General features: G+C 26.0%; 1 long non-coding RNA gene across 1 annotated transcript in view; it reads left to right on the top strand.

Annotated features, from left to right (window-relative positions):
• Nucleotides 1-16,119, top strand: part of LOC122852411 — a 147,927-nt gene that overhangs the window by 55,671 nt on the left and 76,137 nt on the right. The gene's annotated exons all lie outside the window — the stretch shown is intronic.

Raw genomic sequence — 16,119 nt, 5'->3', positions numbered from 1 at the left:
AATTTTTTTTTCTATATACGTATTCAATCTTTTTGTCTTTGTCTCATTCAATTTTTTTTATTTTTTTTATTTTGGATTTACTTGAAAATCCTTGTGCTTCGAACATACTGCCGTATATGAATCTATCTATATTTATTTTTATCTATAGATATTGCATTGAACGAACACATTGTGAAGTAATGGACTGGCTTGAATATTAATGTGCAAACGATTCGCGATAGTGATTTACCGACGGATGAGAAAAGTTATCTCTTCTTGTCGAACGGTAACTCAATGTGAATACCCTATTTTTATGTATATCCATATATATATATATATATATTGTAGACTTTGAATTCGATATATAGGATTGGCATGACGACAAAATGTGCCAATCTGTATATATTTTAAAATCTTTACCAATATTCTATCACGTATTCCGCGCATCTCTATTGATATCATATATGTATTGATACTTGTAAAATAATATACCAAGCATGCTGACAAAGTTCACCTTCTTGTCAACTATAATTTTATATATTTAAAAAAATAATGACATTTATCTTACATCATTTATTTCAATCAAAAATTTTTAATAATTTATCCAATAATATTTTTTTTTATTTTGACGTAATTTCAATTAATATAAATATTAGTATATAAATATAAATTTTTTTTATCGTTTTTATATATGCGTATTGTGTAGGTATTTTTGGTTTTTTTCAAAGAAAAAAATATGATTCATATGTGCTTACTTTTTATTATAATGTAGAAAACTGCGTGAGGGCGTTTTTTCTCATACTTATTCTTAAATCTCTCTGAAACCCGCCCATATTCTAACATTTGAAAATATGATTTAAAAAAAAAAAAAACCCATAAATACTGTCTTTCAAATCGACCACCACTGGTGAGTTGACAGTCAATGTTATTTTTACAGCTGTTGCATGATATCCAAAAAAATTAATAAAACAATCAAAAAATATTTAATAACCACGCTATTCAATTCAATAAAAAAATACATATATTAAAAATTTTCTTTATTATAATATAGATATATAAAAACAATAATCAAGATAAATTTTACTGAAAAAAAAAAAAAAAACAAATTTATCAAATAATTAATGAGGGTGAGAAAATTAACGATGAAAACATTGCTTAGATTATATAAAAACACGCAAATACAAGAAATGATAAAGTGAAAAATTTTAGTTATACCTATACCATTGTGAATATGCATATTGGTTTACCTTGGTTCTGACACAAGTGCACAATGGTATGTACATGCCAGCAACTAAAAACGATGCTCGTATGTGGTTGCTATATACTGTAGGTGTATCAACTCGGTCATTAATACAGCTGTTACTTCACCCTACATTACAACTTTTCCCCTTCACACATTTTACATAAAACTTTTACTTTACACTTATTCTACCCTCGCATGTATGCTTATTATCAACAAAATCTTATCTATAATATACATGAAAACAAATGATTTCTTTTTGTTTTTTTTTTATTATTTCATTCAAAATTATTTTTGAAAGTTTTTTAATACTGTAGTGTGGGATACAAATGACATATTTAGTATGTGCAACATCTGTGATATCACAATGATTGCCTCACTGATTAAATTTATATAAATTAAAAAAAATATATATATTATATACCATTTTTTTTATTTATAAATTAAAAATATAATTTATACTTTATACGTGATAATCGATGGGAATTTTTTTAATACATTTATTTATTTATTTATTAAAGATTACTTCTGTTTTTGTAAATTTCAACTCGATATTACTTAAAGTCATAAATAAATGTATTTATATATTACCATTATGATATATCGTTGATAAATAATTCATATTTATCAAAGTCGTAAAAATAAAGATTTAAGGTCCAAAAAAAAAAAACATTTTATAGCATGATCGTATAATTTATTATATCCGTTTATATATGTATAAGGCCATTGAATATTAAAGTAAAATGGATCTTTGTGTAATTCATAATTGGATAGTATAATGTAGAAATAGAAAAAAAAATAAAAAAATAAATAAAAATGACAGAGATAGGTCGATATGATAATACACCATGGCCATCAGAAGGGTGAGCTTATTTCTTATACATAAAATAACGATTAGATTAGCGTTGGGTTGTACAGTGTCGTGTTCAGCGTCTTTCAAAGTCCTTTGCCATTAATTCCACTTATGTCTAACACAGCCTGAGTAGCAATTTTTTTTTACTCTTTTTTTTTTTTCATCCTCATAAGACAAACACAATTCTAATATATATATATATAATATATATTTTTTTTGTTTTTGTATATATGCAAAAGACTATCAGAATTTTTTTAAGACAAGAAAAAAAACATAAGAATATAAACAGTGATTCCTACGTGCTTTTGATAGAAATAAAAGAATTTTCGAAATTTTTTCAAGATCAAATCCTTTTATGACTCTGAAATTGTGATTTACCTAATTTTTAAAAAATTATTATTTAATAGTATTGTCCAGTTTGAACCCTCCAAGTATATTCGATATTTCGATTATTTATATTTTATAGTCAAAAATAAAATGATAAATAAATATATAAACACATCTGAATAAACACATTTCTTTTTTTTGTTTATTTTAATTTATAAATTTATTCATACGTGTATTTTGGAATAAAATCATTTTTATGTTTACTATACATTGTCGACAATTAATTTAAAATTTAATCTTTATAATAATAGTATACTATATATTGAAAACGATTCATCCATTGTTGATGCTATATATCTATAAATGCGGGTATTTCTTTAGAGATTATATAAACGAAAAAAATAAATAATAATAAAAATAAAAAAATAAGATAAATTACCATCATTAAAAAATGTTACCCGCATATTTTTTTGATGAGCTGTTAGTTTATTGTAATTGTAAATATAATAACTTTGATTCAAAAATTTATTTATATTTTTTTTTCTACATATGTGTAAAACAAGAAATCAACATTATTAGATATTTACTCACATGATTAATGTTCATCGCATTATAATCACAGGTATATGTTTATTAAAAAAAAAAAAATATTTTTCTCTTAGTTTATGTAGAAAATGATTTACTGCTTTTCATAAAATTTCTCACATCTTTGTTACGATAACGTGCTTATTCATGATGACTAGCGATAAGCTTCATTATAACATTACTTAATATTTTTATTTTTATTTTTTGTAATTTTCATATTTCATAAATTTCTCAACTATAATATTGTTTCAACTATACAAGTATATTTGAAATAATGTTGTCGTGGAAATATGTTAATTATAAATATACCTGAGGATAATTAAAAACACTGCTGACAAAACCGGTAATAAAATTTAAAATAATACTATAATTTAAATAGGCACTCCTTCAGGCTTCAACTGGCCTTTGATCTTTATAATCCAGGTAGTAATCAATATTACAAAAAAATAATAATGCCAATACTCATATTTTACTCATTGATAACCTTTATAATAAATAATAATCATGATTCATACATCTTATTTTGTTCTCAATGTTCATTTATCAAACTCATTTGTATGTTTATAAATATTTTAATGGCATTTTATTAAAGTAGAGAAAGTCATAAATCCTTTGGCACATTATAATTTATACTACACAATTTTGATATTTAAAATTTTCACATGTTAACTAATAAATAACATTATATACGTTTTTAAAAATTCTCCTAAGAAAATGAGTGAGTAGAAATTGTTTAAATTTGTCAGGCAATTAAAGACAGGTTCCAATTACTCTCAAAAAAATTTTCGTCGTAGGTCAAACACTAGTTATTGCAAAAAAAAAAATTAACCATATTTTCAAATAATATTCAAAATTATAATTATACCAAAAAAAACTACAATACTATTTTACGTGATTTTATCAATTTTTTTTCTTGAAACTCATACACAGTAATATTTAATAATGAAGCGGAAGTTAGCAAATTGAAGGTGTTAAAATAAGCTATAATTTATATATAAGTACCATGCTGAAATCTACACCGTTTGTACATATATTATATTCAACTTTCGCTTTGATCACCTCATTCTTGATTAGATATATCTCGATAGATATTTTACTGTAGTCTCACATGCTCATTTAACATACATGATATACATCAAATACATACATATAATATTTTATTCGTGTGAGACTATATACATATACACAAGTACATTACATATACATATTTATATGTGCAAGCTAGTTGTTTATACGGTGCCCGATCATTACAGTAATTATGACGGTCGTATATGGGTAGGTAATTATTATAACATCAATAAATTACATAGTAATGCAGGTACATTATAGGTTTGTTGCCTGAGACGGCTTGTGTATTAATTTTTATTTTATTTTACCCACAATTGTATATTCATGTTTATTATGCATGTATGTATGCTGAAGGGTTATTGGAGGGAAAATATATATTAATACAGCCGTCGAAAACTCGCGCGAGCATCGAAGCCAATGATTATCTTTAATGACTTGACGTGCCTGTCTCTTTTGTGATCGTGATAGAGAGTTTTAAAAATTTTTACCACACTTATACATGCTTACATATTGTATATTTTATATATGTATATGTTTAATAAATATGTATATTCTATTATATATTTATTTTATATTTATACACATGTAATTTATTCATTGTATTAAATTTACTTTATATTGTCGTCGTATATAAATATTGTCACAACACTGTCATGTATTTAAATGTTTTTTTTTTTTTATATAATCTTCATGTCAAGGATTGTATATAAATATTTGAAAAAAAAAAGTACGAAGTTAAAAGGTATATAAATGACTAATGTAAGTTAGATTAGCTTATTTAGCAAAGTTCAAGTCGAAAAAAAAATAAATTAATATTAAAAGTTTAACATTTTATCGTATAACATCTACTGTAAATAGCCAAGTAAATTAAATTTTTATTGATGTAAATTGCTATGTTCGTTACGTGGCCTTTTCATCGTTTGCGTATTTTTATTATTTTTTTTTTTCAAACTAAGAATACCTTTTTTTTTTTTTCATTTATTAATTCTTGGTTGTATGTATTTAATTTTTTTTTTTTTATATTCATGTATCTTATATATATCTTAATTTAAATTATATAGTTTTCAATATGTTAGTTATAGAGTTGATAGAGGAAAGCCACTAGATAGACAGGTGCTTTTGAAAAAAAAAAAAGGGAATAACCCTACGTTTGTTCAGACTTTGTGATTTTCAAACTACTATATTTTTTATTTTTCGCTTTGATAAATATTCTTTATTATTTTTTTTTTTTTTATCTATATACGCATATGCATTTAATTTATTGATAATAAAAAGAAAAAAAAAAAAACACGTACAAGGAAAAAATAAATTGAAACTCGTATATATTGAGGCCACGTCAAGCAAAGGTGTATGAAAATTATGGACAATATGAAAAGTATAAAATGACATTGTTAGATGTTCTATTCTCTTTGGATATGACCAACGATAATTTGCTTGTCGATGTGGTATATTATTACATTTAACATATAGACAAACTGCATTTCCGTGAATGGTCGACGACACATGTTAACTTTCACATGATGGTAGATTAAATTTTTTAGTAGCACAACTCAATCGTAGATTTCTTTATAGTTTTGTTGGATCGATGTTACATATATTAAAAACTCTATATATACTTTTTTTTTTTTTTTATTCTAACTATCGTGTGTGTGTAATTCACAATTACGTAGAAAAAAAAAAAAAAAATACATGAAATATATAAGAATGAAAAATAAATGAAAAAACTATGAAAGGGATCTATGAAGCATTTAAAGTTTAATAGAGCGGGCGGTGATGATGCAGACACGCATATGAAGATGATAAAAGGCTCACAAGAACATTTTACGTATCGTTGAATCATAAAGAGACAGTTGGGCGATCGGGCAAAACTAATGCGATAGCCACAGTGCAGCTGGCACAGTCACATTTTGGTTTACACGTGAATTACGATCAACGAGCTACTGCTGAGTGATCTCAATAATATAGAACACCCTTGGTGCTGAACCATGTAAATTTCTCTGTCTCATTCATCTGTATAACTCTCAGAATTTACCAATGATTTTTATTTCTATCTTTTTTTTTTCTTTTATTTAAAAACTCTTGTTTTGTTTTGTTTATTTGTTGAATAATATTTTTTTTATTTTTCTCTTTTTATATATTTTAATTTAAGAAAAAAAAAATATATCACACACATATTATTTTAAGAATTGCGGTGGTCTAACCGTTTTGTTTACTCTGATTTTAACTCACCCTTATTTTTTCTCAACAATCTATGCTTTTTCCATTATCGATGTATACACTCAGACTAAGCTACTGAATTTATGCATGAGCGCGTATCTAATAGTCTATTATTTTAACTACACACTTCTTAAAATTTTGCATCATCTGAAGCGACAAAGTTTGAGAATTAAATTAAAAACCACGGGATAAAAATTTCATATTGTTTGTACATATATATAAATAATACATATATAAAAAAAGGAATTATAATTTTTTATTTAAAAAATAATAATATTGTTCCATTGGCTTGATTTTATTGTTTTTTTTTTTTAATATTTTTAAATTTCCATTTTTGATTAATCTTATAAATATAATTGCGGAAATAAAATAAAATTAACGGTCATAAAAATATTTAATTAATATAAAAACGTTATTATCAATCAGTTAAAAATTTTAATTATTATCAACATTATAAATCAGATATTAAAAATAATAACAACGAAAAATAAAAATACATAGTTGTGAGTCATTTAAAACTTTGAAACAAAGAATAAACTATAAAATTTTTTTAAATTAGTTTAATTAGTGGTAATTACAGTACAATACAATGCATATACCTATATAATTTACTAGACTTAGTAGTCCCCCGTAATGTGTCAGAATGAATTATAAAGTCTTACCCCCCTAACGTCAACATAATATGAACTTTCTCAATAATTTGATTTGGCGGCTTTGTACACGTAATGAATCTCGCGTGCGGTTAATTATATCCGCTAACAAATACATATCTTTGCAAACATAAGAGGGCAAAAAAAAGGCAACCTATTTATACAATTATAGGGTCTCCAAGAAAAAAATTTAAATGAAAAAATATATACAAACATAAATTGCAATATAATAATATTAAAAAAAAATTTATTTTATATTTTTTAAATATAAATTGATGGGTTATCTCTTACCCAGTGAATCAAGTACAATAGCTAATGTCTGGAATAATCGTGAAATCGATCGTTAAGGTGGTGATGGGTTAAATTAATCAATAACCAATAATCATTAACCACAATTACCTTAAATTTATCATGTGGAAAAAATTGTATAATTAACATGTATTTATTATTTTTTTTCTAAATTAATTAATTACAATATCAAGCGATAAATTTTTCATCAATTATACATAGTCGATATAATTTTCAACAAGATTATTTAAAATTATGTCAACCCATCAACCTAATTTTATATCTTAAAAGAGATTTATTTTATATTTTATTTTTTTTTCTATTGTCGTGCATTTGCTGTTGAATGTTTTTTTTTTTATTTTATTTTTGTATAAGATGCTTAAACAATTTATGGATCATTTATATACAAACGACTTTAGAGACAAATTTATTTAGTAAATAAGTGTGTATATATATATCTGAGTGTTGGTGCATGTTTCTTATCGTTTAACATTGCAAGCTACAATGTATATATATACACGATAGAGAAACTCGGGTGTTTATTTTCAAGCTGTACTTTATCAAGACAAACGAGGTTGGGTAGGTGGAGCTTTGCCACTACCTATACCGACTACCAACCACCGGGTGAAGGCTACAAGGAAAATTAATTTAATCGTTAACGCGAAATCTAATTAACAAGCTAGTAAAATAAGTAACACTTTGATAAACAATAAAGCAGTTGAGTAATCAAGAAGTTATGTTGAGTGTAAAATTAAAAAAAAAAATTAAAAAAAAAAAAATTCACATCTTAGTTTTGAATTAACAATGAGAACAAAAAAATTATTATATACATTTACATAATTGCATAGTTTTTATAAATTTCATAAAAAGAAAGTTTAAAAATTTCATATCACGTTTTTTTTCATTTACATTATATACAAATTTTATGACTTTACAAAATAAAAATAATATAAAGTTAACAAAATAATTTGAATATAACAATAGCTATAGGCATAAAAAAAATTCGAAAAAAAAATATCTGATAGTTGAATCGATAGTTTCCCAGGTCAGTTTATATGCTTGAATTTATGATACAACTTAAGCACTACTGTTGTTTCATGCAAATGCGTCAAATTCACAGTGATTGTAGGGGATAGTTGAAAATTCCAATGTGGTATGTAACAATTGGTATAAAGAAGCACCTTGGGAGATATGCAGTATATGAAAAAATAGCAAAAAAAAAAAAGCAAGCACGTGGTTAAACATGAAGGAGTAAGAGTGGTAGAATAGACATTTGTATTATTCAACAGGCTCAAGTTACAGCTTGGTCGCGTTCCCATCATAGTGGCTATATGGTTAAACGCAAGTAAAGCCACTACATATAACCCCATAAAGAAACGTCCGGAGATACAACAATTTCTTAACAAATCGGTGTTAAGGTATTTCCGGGAATAAATAAGCTACCACTGTTGTTTCTCTGTGCACTTTCGGACTAGTAATTCTCAACAGTTTTCTCCTTCACGGTTATTCTCTTTTATGCACCCGGTATTTTTCTTTTTTTTTTTCTTTTAATACAATACAACAGCTCGATTGAGGAAGAAATACTGATGTACTTACATCAATATTTTCACCATATATATATAGTTATTTATCGTTTTTATTTTCAATTCAATTTTCTTTGAATTGATGTGAATATCTTGTTGTACAAGTTAACCAAAGAATTTTGTAAATAACAGCTTATATTACAAGATGAGCATATGTTGAAGAAATAGCAAATAAAAATATTTGATATCTTTTATTTATTTGCTATTTGTTCATTATCGTTTTTATATTCATTTTTTTTTTTTTCATTTGTATCATCAAATGTATTACATAAATTCAAAAATTCTACATAAATCAATAAAAATGAAAAACATGTTTTTTATTTTTTCGAAAAAATCAAATACAAAAACATTGCTATATTAATAAAATAAAGTTTTAAAGTTTATACAAAATTGGATAAACCTATCTACTTATTAATAGCGTCACGTATTCAGAAATAAATCGGATCCAATATCAATTTTGCTAAATATTTTACAAATATATCCATGAGTAGAAAAAAAAAAAAAACCACATGAATGAAATTTATTGTCGATACGCGACGACTAAAGTTTTCATTAAAAGCGTTATTCATTCGTGACCCAAAAGCCAAAAAGAAAAAAAAAACATAAAAAAAGAAAAGATAGAATAAAAAAGAAAAAAGGCGTTCAAACCGAAAGTGTGTAATATACATATATGTTATATGAATTTCCGCGTATTTGATATGTAAAAATAAAAAATCATTCTCACCGATCAGCAAAAAAATTGAAATGAAAAAAATAAAAAAACAAGTGGATGGTCACGAATGGCCACAATATAAAATACACCATTCAAAAATAACATTTAAAAAATATTTTCAGTATGTTTGGTGTGTAAGATAGCAAGTAATGTAAGTTGGTAAATGAGGTTTGTTCAAGATGAACACGCATATATGTATACATACTGCATATAATGCGAGAAAGCTCAACAAAGATAAGATGAAGACTTGGTTTGCACATGCACATATTGTTGTATATTTCATCGAGTAGCCGCCAGGAGGTGTACAATCAGATAATGGACCAGTTAAAACGCCATGTTGTTTTGTATTCAAAAACCATTTGATATCCAAAAAGTCATCGTGATCATCGTTTTTGTTTGCAAAAAAATACTTGTTCATACAGACACACAGACAGACACTGTGACTTTACTTGAAAAAAAAATAAGAGTATACGATATAAATGTATAGAAAGCAAAGCCAACAATAACTCGACAACTCGATACGATGCATAGATTGTGGTCACATTATCATAATAAACACTGGAACCTGGTATTGGTCATATATCCATGAGGTAAAGCAAAGATTTTTCTTGTTGTTGCTGTGTGAATGCATATGCTGAATGCAGCTGTATATATACACGAATAAAATGTCGTGAGATACAGTAGGCCCCCAGACTTGGTGACTTAGTGAGCGCCACCCAGGACGATTTTTCTTATATTTAAACATACTGAATTGACCTCCCATGAATACAAACAGGATGCTAAATTTCAACGCCTTTTTTTTACTTTATTTAATTTTTAAACTGAGACATAATTGGAAAATTAAGAAATCTTTTTTTTTTAATCAGTAGTAATACCTCGTTTTGGTCAGACTGCAGACACAGTAAAATAATAATTTTAATTGACTACTTGGATGAAAAATAAAATATTATATATATATATATTTTATGATAAATATTTTTAATTTTTTCAATTGAATAAGAATTTTAAAGTGTCATTAAATTTTATGTTTAATAGTTTGACATTATTACGTTTTTTTATTTTGCATAAAGAATAAAAAAAGTTGCAGAAATGTTATTTCTTGTTTAAAAAAATATTGCATATGGGTATATGTATAGACATAAAAAGATGACATGTATGCCCTTTGGTGTAAGATATCAACACATCCGGCTATGTCTCAAGACGTCGAGTACTCCTCTGAGAGCTATCATACTGATAGAATATGTCGAGAAGCTGTATACCTAAGGCTCTATGAAACCTTCTTTTTATCATCGTCATAATCTAACACTCATATCACCCAAGCTACTGATGCTTTATATATATTATGATTACCATGCATACCATACTTTTTATCTTTTAGTAGTTTTTATCGTTTTTTGACTTACGTACTGTAAAACATCACTTTTTCCTATTATTTTTAACAACACCTTTGTGTACTTTTATTTATTATTATTTTTTTTTTTTATATATTCTTTCAAAAGATATTGCAATTTTTCTGCAACAATATACTAGTTATTTATTTTTTTTTCTTACGAATACCTTGAATTATTGTCAATCAGATAAATATTAATTGTGAATAATCATTAATGCACAACTCATTCAACAAGAAAATCAATCACTCTTGCAGTCACTGAATTTTAAAAATAAAAAAATATAAATACATGAAAAATAAAATTATTACGTGTTGCTTCAAATAATTCTCAATGATTGAATGAATATATATTATTTTTTTTTTAATAAAAAACAATCAATCATTTGCTTTTTATTTTTTTAATATATAAATTAAATATAAAATAAAACAATTAAATTATTATATAAACAAGTTTATTTGATTATGTTTACAATGAATAAACTTAGTTTAAAATACAATTTAACAATTTTAGAATCAATAGTTTAAAAATAATAAAAAAATATAATTTACAAATAAAGAAAAAAAGCATGAAAATTGGAGTTTGTAAAAAGTTTTATGATGTTATATTTACAAGTAGGGAGAAACAAAAGAAAATTGGTCGGTGAGTGTATACATTTTAGTTGATAAGGTATATTAGCAGGTTGAATTTGGCGAGGTATATTTTTTCAAGATAAAAAAAAGTAAAAGAGTATACACATGAAGAAAAAAATAAATAATAAAACAAAAAAAAAGTTGTCGGTGGTAAAAAGAAGAAAGAAGGACAGATATATGTAATGATAGAAAATAACAGGAATCATATAAACGTGCAATCATCCGGCGTCGGTTATAATGTTAGTGTGGTGTATATAGCTTGATGTTCTTACTGGAAGTATATGATGATCACTGGTTTCGAGACATAGTTGGGATGTATATTATGGCGCGACGATAGTCCGCCGGGCATACTCAACTGCTTTGCTAGGTATACCCATGGGGATGATTTCAGTGCGAAGACACGCGCATTACAATAATGACCCTCATTACCTTAGTGAGCTTATAGAATTAGAATCTGATAGGAGTATATAGTTTATAATAAATTAAGACTTGATCTATATTATATTATCATTTTTAAAATATAATATTGACACGCGTCCCATTATTCAATCATTTTTAATTCAATGAATTTTATAAATATTTAATAATTACAATATTAAAACGAAAAAAAAAATTTATTATACTCCCTTTTTTTTTATTTAAAATATCAAATAATAAATTGAAAACAAAATTAAAATTGTAACCAAATTTTGTACTTTTTTTACGACAAATCCCTGGTAGAAAAATTCCGTCGGCCCGACGTTGGCCCGACTTATTGGCCCGACTTTACATGTATAAGCCTATATGCTTGTACAGGTTAAGTCGGGCAGCGCTCACAAATTTCTACCAGGGATGAATTTTTTTTTTTTTTTCGCATCATTGAAAGCTTTGAGTCGACATTTCTTTGGTGCAACACATGGAAATAAATAACAACAAATTGTGAAGAGGATAAAGAAAAAAAAATATATAATAATAATAATAATAAAAATGAAAGACATGTAGTAACCGCGAAGTCATCATTGCCTTTCACGGCCTCCTACCGTTCGGGGTATAGTCGGCTGTCAGTCCGTAACATACAAACGGCAGACATTAATTACGTTTGAAAAAGATTAATGAGAAAATGGTGCGTGCAAGCAGCCCAAACAGCAACGACGATAATCGAGCTGATGTTAAAAGCTGAGTCAGAAACAGACGTGTATATATATATTGCTGCATGGTGGTCACGCAGACTTTTTTTTTCATATTTTTCATCCATCTATATCCCTTGATATTTCTTTTGCGACCATTCACCACGCCATGCAATTGTTACAAAACATTTATCAAAAAATTGTTCAAAAAATTTTGAATTTAAAATAACAATATTTCTTTAGTCTGTAGAAATATATATTGGTATACCTGATGAACAATAAAAAGCTAAATAAAAAAAAGCCTGCTGATCATCAGAATATGCAAAATGATTAATCATGTGGTCTATGATCATAAAAAGCCGACTTTGTTTGCGCGACAATAGACCGATTGTGTCGTGGCATCGGGTCGCCGGAACACGTCTGTCATTTATTTTACCCCCTTTTTGCCTCTGTAGTGTATTTCCTTTAACGCCATGATTAATTACTTTCTCTATACCTGAATGACGAGTACTATACTTCATTTGATGAGTAATTTTTTTTTTATATATTAATATATATTAAAAAATAAATAAAAAAAACAACAAGTTGTGTGTCAGCAAGATCAAGGGATATTTTTATGGCCGCAACGTGACTCAGATGACTTGACCATAATTAAACTAATAAACAAGTAATGCTTTTTTTTCACTTGAAAATTTAATTGTTAATTTTTTTTAACTAACAATAATAATAATAGTATATAATATATATTTTTTTAATCGGCATATTTATAATAATTTATAAATCAATATATTTTTTTTTACCACAACTATTTTCTCATCATAAAAATTATTATTATATACCAATTTTTTTTACTACTTGGAATTTTTTTATTTTTTCTAGTAAATTTTATATACCGCACTAATTTCGTGTGGTTTTAAATTGTTTATTGCTTTCACACGAAAGGTTTCATGGGTACCCTATGATTTTTCATTTTTAAAAGGGGGATGATCACGTAAAGTCATCGTCGCAAATCACTTGTACAATTTAGATGAGATTGTGTGTATATCATGATGGTGTGATGAACGGTTTTTAGCTTATTATCTAGTGTATACAAAATATACTTATATATAATATGTGAATTGGGGCCTAGATCCATTGTTCCTAGTAAAATGATTGGTTGTGGTTGAATGTTGCGTGTATATATTCACTCTTGTGGTTTTTTTTTTTTTTTTATTTCTATACTGAAATGTACTTTGTATCATCAATCATACTGATGTGGTTGATGAAAAAGGATATTTCAATACATGACAAATTTAAATTCATATACATGTTATTTTTTAAATATAAAAAATTATACATTGTATCTTTAATTTTTCAACGTCATTATATTGTAAATACAATAAACAAAAATTAATATTATTATTATTTTAAAATTCATAAAAGTTTAATATATATAATAATAAAAATGTAAAATAAAAATAAATTGCCGAAAGAGTTTAATATATATGTGTATGTACACATTCAACAGAGTATGAAAAATTGCAATAGGGTCGAAATAGCAATTAGTCAATTTTGATATCGTGTCAAAAATGCTTATTTATGATCCATGGAATACGATGTAAACATGAAAGGTGATGCGCAACTGAGTGCATGAGCATGCCTTTCAATAGAATAAAATAAAAAAAATAAAATAAAATTGAAATAAAAATGTATATATAAAAACTCGACAACCCCAACTGCGTTGAGTTGCGTGCCACAGTGTTCTCCGCAATGTGTATGCCTAAATAATCGATTTGTTCAAGGTGCACCAAGAGCTATAATTCGGTATTAGGAACAGGCATTCTTCAAGATCACTCAGCCATCAATTTTCTATTTAAAAATCAAATGAAAAAAAATTAATCATGCACATATATATAAGCCTTTATTTTTTTCTTCTTTTTTTTTTTTCTTGTTATATATATATTTCATTGTCATGTACCATAACAACATTGATTCTTGATGATTTTTTATTTTTATTTTTTTGTACATGTACGACCAAGAATAATCGATTATATCATGTGTACGCCAATATAACATTTAACTGAATCCCTGGGGTCGTGTAAATTTTGTTGGACAAATAGATGTGAATTTAAAGAATGAAATTTAATTTTCAATGGAATGAAAATAATAATAAATTATCGTGTGTTTTAACTGACTTTTTTAACCGTCATAAAGAAATTTATAATTTAAAAATATATAATTATAGTTTATTATAGTTTTTTTAATTAATATTTTTTTTTTTTGCCTATTTTATTGAAATATATAATATTTTAATATCTATATAAATGTAATTATATATAAAATTAATTTCCAATCAGTTTGAAATATACAGACTAAAATCGATATTAAATAGAATAGAATATTTAACGAGCAACGAGGGTTAATTATCTAGCATGAAAATTAATCAAGTTATATCGTATATATATAAGGTATATATTTGCCACATAATAAAGTTACGATGACGGTAATTACATAGTAATCGCACGCCAACCAATCAGCCTAACCATATTAAGATGGCAAAGTTACTTAAGGGACATATAGGGTCTATCGAGGGGTATATGCTCAATTTACCCTACATTCAACACTGGATGACCACGAGGCATTGAATTGCCCCGAGGTCCTCCGCAACTTAATTGAGTTTAATCTTCATTCAAACAAACCAATTCATTTTATCCAGCTTTATCAAGACCTCCAAAATTTAACAATCAAGAAATAAAACCAAGACAGAATATATATTATTTTTTGTTTTATCTTAACTTTGATGGAAAGCTTGATGATTTCAAATAGATTATTAAACAGCAGCGGGTGTACATGCGGAAGCATAGCAAATGGAATTTAAAATGCCGCTGGGCAAAATCGTTTTGGTTACGCACGGCCAATCAAAGTCCTATACTGTAATTTGACAGATGAGCGAGAGAGAGAGAGACCGGAAATTCAAGCGAAATCTCTTGAATTTTTAGTTTTTTTTATTTTTTACCTTCAGGCGGGTTGATTCAAAAATAGTATGTGTATATGAACCCAAAAATAAATCGACTTTTTTTACTTACCCTCCAGTTAATTTATAACGTTAGCATTGATATGTTTGACTGAACAAATTTATATTAAAGTAATGAAAAAAAATCCAATAAGATGAAAAATTTAAATATAAAAAATTGATTCATGTCGTTAAATAGTAGCTGGAATAATTTGATTTGCAATTTTTTCATATTGTTTAAAATTTCAATATGTATATTAACGGATAAATTGAATTTTGAAATAACAAAAAGCTGCAGAGTTTGAATGATTTAATTAATCGAAATTATATACATAGATATACTGTGAAATTATGAATTTAATATTAATCCAATATTCTTCGGAGAACTCAAAATATATTTATGGATTTCCAAAGAATTTTTCATTTAATATTCGATGTAATAATTTCGTTGACGTCATTATATAATATTACGAATATGATAGGTCAATTTAATTCATCA

The sequence above is a fragment of the Aphidius gifuensis genome, linkage group LG3, assembly GCF_014905175.1.
Source record: "Aphidius gifuensis isolate YNYX2018 linkage group LG3, ASM1490517v1, whole genome shotgun sequence".
NCBI lineage: Eukaryota > Metazoa > Arthropoda > Insecta > Hymenoptera > Braconidae > Aphidius > Aphidius gifuensis.
This window is presented reverse-complemented; position numbering and strand designations above follow the sequence as displayed.